The following is an 11878-nucleotide window of genomic DNA, read 5'->3' as shown; positions in this document are numbered from 1 at the left end:
TGAAGTCACACCCTCAGAATAAGGGGACATGTTTTCTGAACTGAAACATACAGTGACATTTGCATCAAAGACCAACACAGTCTGAGAACTTGCTGAGAGCAGCCCACAAGTGTTGCCATGCTTTTGACACCAACATAGCATGCCCACAACTTACTATCCCTAACTCATATGTCTTTGCAGGAGGAAGCCAGAGGACCCAGAGGAAACCCATGTGGTCATGGGAAGAATATTCAAACTCATAAGAACATAAGAATATCTGAAATAGGAGCAGGAGTAGGCCATCTGGTCAGCTAAGCCTGCTCCACCATTCAGTAAGATGATGGCTGATCTGGCCATGGACTCATCCCCACAAACCTGCCTTTTCCCCAGAACCCTGAATTCCCCTACATACTCCTCACGTACCTTGAACCCAGGTCGAAGTGCTGTAAAATGCCGCTATGTTCATGAACAAAATTGTATGGTAACCACTATCAGCGTCTCCAAGATTTCCTGCAAATCAAATATCACCATCTTGGTTAGGTGATTGTTTCCTCGCCACTTACTAAATTTTGTTCTAGCATTCTCTACCACTGTGAACCACATAACCTCAAGGACCTCAATGGATCACTGAAAGTTTCAGTACAATCTCACCTGGTCCAGGAACACCACTGGGATTATGAAACAGGCCCAGCAGAGATTGCACTTTCTGAGGAAGCTTAAACAAGCATCACTCCCCACTGACGTCTTAAATACATTCTACAGAGGGGTGGTTGAGAGTGTGCTGATCTTTAGCATCACAACCTGGTACTCCAGCTGCAATGCTGTTGACAAAAAAGCCTTGCAGAGGGTGGTTAGGGGAGCAGAGAAGGTTATTGGGGTCTCCCTACCTTCTATCCAAGACCTCTTTCAGAACTGATGCATCCAGAAGACATGATACATCATTAAAGACCCCTCACACCCTCTCCATGAACTGTTTGTTCTTCTGCCATCAGGCAAACGTTACAGGAGCATCAAAACTAAAACCACAAGGCTACTAAACAGCTTCCTCCCACAGGCAGTCAGACTGCTAAATAGCTGCTCCACCTGACTCTGCTTTGGGCACTTTTAACTTGTACTGGACACTTATAACAGATTTTAACTGACATGTGGCTGTTCTGTTTTTACTTTTTATTGTTATGTTTGTTATTTAGTGTTGCGTTTGTTATGTTATGATTGCACTGCTCCTGGGAAACGCTGTCTCATTCTGCCCTGCAGAGCTGATGTACGGTTAGAATGACAATAAAGTTTTTTGAATCTTTGAATTGTGCTTGCAAATCAAGAACTGATGTGAAATAAATGAGCTTTCCTAAGGTCCTTCTTGAAGTGTTAATCTTCAATACTGGTAGTGTTTTATTCAAATAATAATAACTCCTTTATTACATTTTACAGTTATTTTTCTTAAACTTCTTCGAAACTTGAAGGATAATTACATTAATTCGTATTTCAACCTAAGGAGAGATTTGATAGAGGTATACAAAATTGAGGTGTAGTGGTAGGGTAAGTGCAAAAAGGCCTTTTCCACAATGGCTGGTTAAGACTAGAAATCAAGGTCATGGGTTAAGGATGAAAAGTGAAATGTTTAAGGGGAAAATGAGGAAGGAACATCTTCACTCAGAATGGTGAGACCGGGAAAAAGGATGCGAATTTAGAACAAGAAGGTGGGTGAGGTGAGGATGAAGTACAAGGTGGCAAGCGATTGGTGAAACTGAGAGAGGGGACAGAGTGAAGCAAAGAACTTGGAAGTTGATTGGTGAAAGAGGTAAAGGGCTGGAGAAGGGGGAATCTGAAAGGAGAGTGTGGAAGACCATGGAAGAAAGGGAAGGGGAGGAGCACCAGAGGGACGTGATGGGCAGGTAAGGAGATAAGGTGAAAGATGGAAATGGGAATGGGAATGGTGAAGTTGTGGGGGACGGAATACAAAATGTTGCTCCTCTAACCTGAATGTGGCCTCATTGAGGCAGTATTGAACTGAACTGACTTTATTTCTTACATCTCTCACATACATGAGGAGTAAAAATCTTTACGTTACATCTCCAAGTAAATGTGCAATTTATAGTCATTTGTAATAAATAGTATGTACAACAGGACAGTCAATATAATATAGAAATACAATTGTATCAGTGTGAATTAATCAGTCTGATGGCCTGGTGGAAGAAGCTGTCCCAGAACCTGTTGGCCCTGGCTTTTATGCTGCGGTACCATTTCCCGGATGGTAGCAGCTGGAACAGTTTGTAGTTGGGGTGACTCGGGTCCCCAATGATCCTTCGGGACCTTTTTATGCATCTATCTCTGTAAATGTCCTGAATAGTGGTAAGTTCACATCTACAGATGTGCTGGGCTGTCTGCACCACTCTCTGCAGAGTCCTGCGATTGAGGGAAGTACAGTTCCCATACCAGGCAGTGTTGCAGCCAGTCAGGATGCTCTCAATTGTGCCCCTGTAGAAAGACCTTTGAATTTGGGGACCCATACCAAACTCCTTCAGCCATCTGAGGTGAAAGAGGTGCTGTTGTGCCTTTTTCACCACACAACTGGCATGTACAGACCATATGAGATCCTCAGTATGCCAAAAAACTTAAAGCTGTTCAGCTCCTCAACCTCAGATCCATTGATGTCTATAGGCATTAGCCTGTCTCCATTCATCCTGTAGTCCACATCCAGCTCCTTTGTTTTTGCGACATTGAGGGAGAGGTTGTTTTCTTGACACCACTGTGTCAGGGTGATGACTTCTTCTCTGTAGGCTGCCTCATTATTATTTGAGATAAGGCCAATCAATGTCATATCACCTGCAAATTCAATTAGCAGATTGGAGCTGTGGGTGGCAACACAGTCATGGGTATGCAGAGAGTAAAGGAGGGGGTTTAGGACACAGCCCTGAGGGGCACCCGTATTGAGGATCAGGGGGCAGAGGTGAGGAAGCCCACTCTTACCACCTGCAGGCAATCTCCCAGGAAGTCTAGGACCCAGCTACACAAGCAGGGTGAAGGCCGAGGTCTCTGAGCTTCTTGTCAGGCCTGGAGGGAATTATGGTGTTGAATGCGGAACTGTAGTCCAATAATAGCGTTTTCACATAAGCATCCCTCTTTTCCAGATGTGTAAGGACTGTGTGTAGAGCTGTGGCTATTGCGTCATCTGTCGATTGGTTGTGCCAGTAGGTGAATTGTGGGGGGTCCACAGTGGGTGGTAGCATGCTTCAGATGTAGTCCTTAACCAGCCTGTCAAAGCATTTGCTTATTATTGAGGTGAGTGCGACAGGACGCCAGTCGTTCAGACATGTTACCTTGGTCTTTTTAGGTACAGGGACAATGGTGGATAATTTGAAGCAGGAGGGCACTCCATACTGGGGGAGGGAGAGATTTAAAATGTCTGTAAACACACCTGCCAGTTGAGACCCGCACATCCCGAGTACCCGCCCTGGGATGCCGTCCGGTCCCGCAGCCTTGCGACTGTCCACTCGTTGGAAACACCTGTGTACTTCAGCCTCAGAGATGACCAAGACGCAGGTCTTTTCGACGGCTCTCCTCGGGCGCTCAGTGTTGGCGACATCGAACCGAGGAGGCCAAGGACTACCTTCTCGGAATGGGAATGGGAACTATAACGTGTGGCCGCCGCGTTCAGCGGAGCGATCTCCTAATGTACGTCGGTCTCACCTTGTATATCGGTGAGGCCAAACTGGGAGCACCGGATACAATAGAGGACTGTAGTTGTCCCCTTTTGTTCTAGAGCCTGATGGTTGATGGATAGGGACTGTTCTTGAACCTGGTAGAGTCCCGAGGCTCCCATACCTTCTTCCTGAAAAGAACATGGCGTGGGTGATGAGAATCTCTTGATGTATGCTGCTTTTCTACGGCAACGTTTCATACAGATGTGCTCAATAGTTGCAAGGGTTTTACCGCGGGGCATTGAACTGAACATACCTTTTGTAGCATTTTCCGCTCAAAGGCGCCGCGTAGTTTGGGTCGCGTGGGTCCCAGCGATGCCTGCATTTTTGTGGAATTTTATTTATTATTGACTTGATTTCTTACATCCTTCACATGCATGAGGAGGAAAAATCTTTACTTACGTATCCATCTAAATGTGCAATTATTGTAATTTATAATAATTTATAATAAATAGAACAGTCAATGTAACGTAGAAACACACTCAAATCAGCGAGAGTTAATCAGTCTGATGGCCTGGTGGAAGAAGCTGTCCCGGAGCCTGTTGGTGCTGGCTTTTATGCTGTGGTACCATATCCCGGATGGTAGCAACTAGAATAGATTGTGGTTGGGGTGACTCGGGTCCCCAATGATCCTACGGGCCCTTTTCTCACACCTGTCTTTGTAAGTCTCCTGAATCATGGGAAGTTCACAACTACGGATGCGCTGGGCTGTCCACTCTCTGCAGAATCCTGCGATTAAAGGATGGACAGTTCCCATACCAGGCAGTGATGCAGCCAGTCGAACAGTCTATGTTCCAGGACTACACTAGTATCAGTCCTCAACTTTTCCTACGCCTAAATTTATCTTTCATAATCCCACTGATTCTCACAGCTACCTGGACCATACCTCTCTCCACCCCACCCCACCACCCATCACATGTAAAAATGCCATCCCCTTCTCTCAGTTCCTCCGTCTCCGCCGCATCTGCTCTCAGGCTGAGGCTTTTCATTCCAGAACTAAGGAGATGTCCTCCTTCTTCAAATAAAGGGGCTTTCCTTCCTCCACCACCAACGCTGCCCTCCATCACATCTCTTCCAGTTTGGCTCACATCTGCCTCACCCTATCCACCCGCCACTCCACCAGGGACAGAGCTCCTCTTGTCCTCACCGATCACTCCACCAGCCTCAGTACATAATTTTCCGTAACTTCAACCATCTCCAAAGGAATCCCACCACCAAACACATCTATCCCTCCCCCACCCGCCCCACTTTCCGCAAGGATCGCCTAGTCTGTGACTCCCTTGTCCATTCGTCCCTCACCACTGATCTCCCTCCTGTTACTACAAGTACTACATCTGCCCCTACACATCCTCCCTCACTACCAATCAGGGCGGCAAACAGTCCTTCCAGGTGAGGCAATACCTCACCTGTGAGCCTGTGGTGTCATCCACTGTGTCCGGTAGTCCCGGTATGGCCTCCTGTATATCGGTGAGACCCAATGTAGACTGGGAGACTGCTTCGCCGAGCGCCTACGCTTCGTCAGCCAGAAAAAGCGGTACCTCCCTGTAGCCACCCAGTTCAATTCTGCCTCCCATTCCCATTCCGACATGTCAGTCCATGGCCTCCTCAACTGTCGCAATGAGACCACACTCAAGTTGGAGGAGCAACTGTTTATATCCCGTCAGGGTAGCCTTCAACCTGATAGCAAGAATATCAATTTCTCGAAATTCTGGTAACTGAGCCCCACCCTGTTCAGCATTCCTATTCCCGTTTCCTTCTTTCGCTTTATCTTCTTGCCTGCCCATCGTCTCCTTCTGATGCTCTTCCCCCTCTCTTCCACGGTGTCCTACCTTCTCCTGTCCGATTCCCCCTTCTTCAGCTCTTTACCTCTTTCACCTCTCAACTTCGCAGCTCTTTACGTCACCTCTCCCCTCTCTCGGTGTCACTTATCACCTACTACCTTGTACTTCTTCCAGTCCTCCCCTCATCTTCTTGCTCTAACCGCATCCTTTTTTTTTCCAGGCCCGATGAAGGGTCTTGGCCCGAAACGGCGACCGTTTACTTTCTTCCATAGATGCTGCCTGGCCTGCTGAGTTCCTCCTGCACTTTGTGTATTAAAGATTACTGTACTAGATTTGGTAGTGAAAATACAGTTTTCCTTTCCCAAGAATTATAGATTTTATTTTAAACAAAGGAATCTCAATAAAATCGCTTAATACCCTCCTTTTCCGTCTCAAAATCCGAAACAAAAGAAAACCCAATAAAATCCGTATGACCACCCCGCTTGTGAATGAACTGATTCGGGTTTATCCGAACGATTCATTCAGCTAAAGACACAGAAGCTGACACGCAATTAGTCTGAATTGGTACAGTTTTCACAGAAGAGAATCTCAAAACAATATCGTTCATTCTTCTAGAAATATTTATTCAGATTCAAGTTTACTATCACTGGTATATGTCGTGAAATTTGTTGTTTGAGGCAGCAGAACATTACAATATATAATAATAAACTAATTTATTTTTTACGTTTCTTGTAATTTAAAGTAGTCGAAAATGAGACAGCAAAAAAATAATAGTGCGCTAGTGTAAATAGATTCATAATCAATTCATAAATATGATGGCAGAGAGGAAGAAACTATTCCTCAAACGCTAACCGTGTATCTTCAGACTGATGTACCTTCTCCTTGAAGGTAGCAACGAGAAGAGGGCATGTCTTGGGTGATGGGGGCCCTCAATGAAGGACGCCGCCTTTTTGAGGCATCGCCTGTGGAAGATGTGGGTCACATACAAACATTTCAATACACTACCAACAAAGTGGGTAGATATTAACTTATTTTAAAAATTGACCTTTATACTCAAAAATAACCAATCGGCAAGCACATGTCAGATCTGGAAAGAATGTGAGGTTTGGGACACAGACCTTCCTCTGTCAGCTTCCTTACCTTAGATTCCACAGAAATGCTCCCATGAATCCCGTGTGCTAAATATTAAGCGCTATTCCTCGTGGTGAAAATTATGCAGCGAGGAGTCGCTGTCTTTATTAACCGGTTTGGAAATAGGTTAAGGCAATCAAAAGATTACCCCCAAGTCTATGCACTAATTTAACTCAAGTTACAAGCAGGTCTAAAAGAAAGTTTCGTTACTTTGCGCAGACCATATCGCAGAACAAGGAGATAGCAAGCGAAATGTACGTGTTCAGACAATAGGACTCAGCCGAGCACTGGGAGGGCGCACCTTCAACTTCCCAAACACTATTGACTTACTTTTTTAATTGCTCACAATAGCCATCACTGGACGTTTTATGCCTGACTTCACTCCGTTACCGTGACAACACGTCATTGACTGTCAGTAAATAGTGCGCAAGGAAAACCCGCGCTCTGGAATAATTGTAAATAAAAGATAACACCGCCTGGTCATTAGAAACGCTCAGCCGTTCTAAACTGGCTTAAATTGGAAAAATACTTAAGCCGCTTAGCAGCGTGTGGGCATGGGACTTAGGCACAGCCACTCTGTTTAGCTCTAATTGCAGTGATCACTTTAACCTTTGTTTGCTTTATTTACAAAGTAGGACGGATACCAATGTACCCCGTAACTTAAATATTAAGACAATTTAAGTGTTGCCATAAATCCTGAGACGTACAAGTTGTGAACAATTAACAAACAATGTAGCAGAAGTGGAAATCGGCTCCTCGACCCTATTTAAGAGAAATAACACATCACACATTACATTGCATTTATTCATTTCACTCCCGTTAACTATTCCAACGACGTTCGCCCAAATTTATTGAAGAGCAAAAATCACCTTGTGAAATAGGCCGCTGAAACTCAAAATTCAAGATTGTTTAATGTCATTTCCAGCACACAAGTGTAAAGGAGAACGAAGTAATTGTTACTCCGGATCTGATGCAGTACAAAAAAAAATTAGATAAAGAACAGAATAATAAAAAAAACAATAAATAAAAATACACATGATCGCTTATATATATAGACTGACTGCATGTCCGTAAAGTGACACTAGGCACAAGAGTGTCTGTACGCTTCCGTTTCTTCACCAGCATTGATCTCACAAGAAAAATCAGAGAGAGCTGTGATGTCCCTACAGACAGTTAATAAATAATTACTTGCATTCTGAAAATAAACTGACATTTTGTAGGGAGGAATATTCATGTCGACAAATCCATTTTCCTATAAAACTACACGCGTTTATGTACCTAAGATTATTGATGCAGTTTTAAAGGCGGTCACACCAAATATTGATTTGATCTATCCAATGAGAAACCTTTCCCGTCCTGATGAAGGATCTCAGCCCAAAACGTCGACGGCTTATTCTTTTCCATCGATGCTGCCTGCCCTGCTGAACTCCTTCAGTAATTTACATGCGTTGCAAAGAAACTTAAAATCCAGGGAAGGGTGTAGATCCGCAAGCTAATTGGAAAATGCAATTTGACGCCAGGTTTTCTTCTTATGGATAAACTAATTAACGATAAATCCCATTAAATCATTAATATATCGACATTTCAATGGACTCAAATAAAGACCTAACAAGCCCTGGTTGGCACACATGTCACACTTGAAAGCAATTATTGGCATCATCTCCTTGAGACTACGTTCCTGGTAATTGTTTGCATAATAGCTTCTCCTGTTGTTTAATGTTTAATGCAACTTTCAGTACGAAGGAGAATGAAATAATTGTTACTCTGGATCCAGTGCAGAACAAAAATACACAATAATAAAAAGTGCAGTAAATATAAATACATAAAATAGCTTAAATACAGTACTGTGTAAAAGTCTCGAGATCATGTAAAAAAATCTGTAAAGTGTAGATGCTTTAAAAGTAATAAAATTAAAAGTTCCTAAGTATCAAAGTATTTACTATAAAGTGCAGAAAGCAGTAAAAAAAAGTAACCGAATCAACTGCATTAATTAACTGCATTAATTCTCTTAGATACACTGTCCTGCAGTTTTAGAAGAAGAAAATCCACTGATTAGGTTGTTCCAAGCATCTTGGAGAACGTGTCACAGTTCTTCTGCATACTTTGGCTGTCTCGCTTGCTTCTGTCTCTCTACGTAATCCCAGACAGTCTCGATGATGGTGAGATCAGGGCTCGGTGGAAACCATACAGAAAATCAAGCCGCTTAAGATTTTTGCACAGTTGATTGATTGTATGTCCATAAAGTGACGCTAGGCACAGGAGTGTCCGTACATAAAGTGACTGACAGGAAATAATAAAATAGTGGTGTGGGGAGTTTGGAGGGCTGGGTTAGTAGGTTGAGGTGTTGATCAACCCGACTGCTTGGGGAAAATAACAGTTTGATTTCCCCGTAACAGAATTCTCCATTATAACAAGCAACAGGCGCTCTGGTGTATTTGGAGGAATTACTGGACGTCACCATTCCTTTCACTATACTATGACAGAAGCTTTCGGAAAAGGAGGAACAAGCACACATACAAAAGCTAAATAGCTCAACAGTTATGACGCCGATAACTGACAATGAGGAGGACCATTCCATCGGTGAATTTCAATGATAGCTCAGCAAGATGGCCATTCCCAATTCCAGGTGACGTGCATTCGAGGGCTCTGCCCAAGCCGACAGTCTCCCTCCTTTCAGGTGTTCGGTTCGTGCCCGAGTGTCCTAGAGGGAGCATGCAGTCACTATGGACAGAGGAGGAGTCCCGAGAAGAGTGGGCCCCTCAGGAAATTGGCTGTTTCGTAGATAATGGTAACCACGTTTTAATTTTAAATTGTAAATAGTTTTGTAAATCCACGATCATTGTGTGTATCTTGTGAGTGAATAAATTTTTGTAGTTTCGTTAAAAAACATTAAATACATTAACATTTTCTGTTGTATTTTATAGGAATACGTAACCCACCAAGGCAATTTTTATCCTTTTGATGAGGACGAATGGGGTGTGCGTGAGAAACGTGTTGTTGTTAATCTGCATAATTCTATATTGTAATTTGTTGATCATAATTATAAAGTCACTTTCACTTTGACATTAACACCCTTCAGATGTCTCAGCACGACTTCTCCGCCAGGACAATAGTTCAAAGCAAACTTATTATCAAAGTACATATAGGTCATCATTTACTACCCGAGACTTATTTTCTTGCGGGCATGCACAGCAAGTGGAAAGAAACACGATAGAATCAATGAAAAGCCGCACTCAACAACACAGATAATCATTCAATGTGCACACTGTGCAAATACTACAAGAAAAGAAATAAAAATAATAAGAATAAACCAAGGTATCTTCCAGGGCGACTCTCTGTGCCCTCCATGAGTTGTCTCGCTTTAAGCCCACTCTCTAATTTACCGTTTCGGACGAAAATAGGGGATCAAATCAGAGAGAACCAGAAGAATTATACCTTGGCACACCTTCTATACATGGACGATTTGAAATTATACATTCCTTCATCAGTAAATCAAACAGTATAACGATTTTCTAAAGCTATAAGCATGAACTTTGGACTGGATAAATGCAGAACATTAAACATAAAGAAAGGTGCAATAGAGCTAGTAGAATATAAAACAGAGAACAGGATGCAATACAACTGATGGATGGATGTAAAACATAAGTATCTGAGATATCAACAAGCAAAGAAAATAGATCATAGTGCGATAAAAGGAAAACTTTCGATAAAGTTTACTTCAAAACTTAAGAAAATCTGCCAAACAAAGCTCACTAGTAAAAATATAATAACAACAAGGAACACTTTCGCTATACCCATTCTGACACAATCTTTTGGCATAATATTTTGGTTTGAAACTGATCTGGAGAATTTACAAAGAAAAATAAGAAACACTATGTTCACTCGAACGCACTTAGATTAACATTGCCTAGGACAGAAGGAGGAAGAGGAATAACAGTCGTAAAAAAATACACAACGGTTAGATAAATCTTCTAAAGATATATTTTCATCATCGAAAACAGGATTTAGCACCCCATACGAGCATTGGCAATTCTGATATGAAGTACACTGCACTAAACTTAAATGACAGCACAACACAGAAAAATGAAGAAATTATCACTACAGAAGAAAAGGTTAACCAATAGAAAAGCATGACGCTCCATGGAAGACATCTGCACGATCTGAACAGACTGGATGTGGGCAAGGAAGCGTCGACCGCCTGGCTTGGAGTTAGAGACCTCTTCCCAGAGACAGACTGGTTCCTTGTGGTAATACAGGACCAAGCAGTTAACATACACACACACACACACACACACACACACACACACACACATCAAAAATACGTAATAAAGGACCAACAAATTCAAGATGATAAATGCAGAATATGCCAAGAGAAACCGGAAACAACTCGAAACATTACAGGATTATATGGCAGTTTAACTCAATCGGATACCATGCACAGGCACGAACAAGTGCCAAACATCACTCGCCAAAATCTTGCTTTAAGATACAAACTCATTAAAGACACCATTCTTTGCTATAAATACAAGCCTGATTCAGTTTTAGAGTCACAGTCCTACAAATTATATTACAAAGTCAATCTATAATAAGTATCCAGATATGTTACAGGATAAACAAGCAAGAACAACTTATTTAATAGATGCAACCATTCCAAGCACACAAGGCATACAGAAATCAATAAGTGAAAAACACCAGAAATATGCTGAATTAAAATAGGAAATTGAAAGACTATGGAACATGAGCAGGGCAGACATTGTCCTAATAGTAATATCTATAACTGCTATCATCCCAAGGTCATAATAACATTAAACAATTAGGCCTTCACAGCAATATTTATGCAAACCTCCAGTAAGCCACAATACTAAACACCACCAGTGTACCGAGGTTTTACCATCTTGACCTGAGAGGAAAATATATATTAGTAAGTAATAAATATCGAGAATACGAATGATGGAGTCCTTAAAGTGAGTCTATAAATGGTGCTGTCAGTTCAGTGTTGTGGATGAGTGAAGTTATTCACGCTGACTCAAGAGCCTCAACTGTTCCTGGAGTGGTGGTGTGGGACCTTAGGCTCCTGTACATCCTTCATGCGGGCAGCAGCGGGAAGAAAGCTCGGCCTCGGTGGTGGGGGTCCCTGAAGGTGGACCTTGATAACACATTTATTTAGAGTTGCCATGTAGTTATGAAACAGTACAGCTTCTTCCAATGTACAATGAAAAACCACTAAGTTTATTAAAGGATTGAGCTATAATTTATGTTTTAAGTAAACCTCACATCGGTAATCTGTGG

The sequence above is a fragment of the Mobula birostris genome, chromosome 3, assembly GCF_030028105.1.
Source record: "Mobula birostris isolate sMobBir1 chromosome 3, sMobBir1.hap1, whole genome shotgun sequence".
Lineage (NCBI taxonomy): Eukaryota > Metazoa > Chordata > Chondrichthyes > Myliobatiformes > Myliobatidae > Mobula > Mobula birostris.
Note: the sequence above shows the minus strand (reverse complement) of the source record.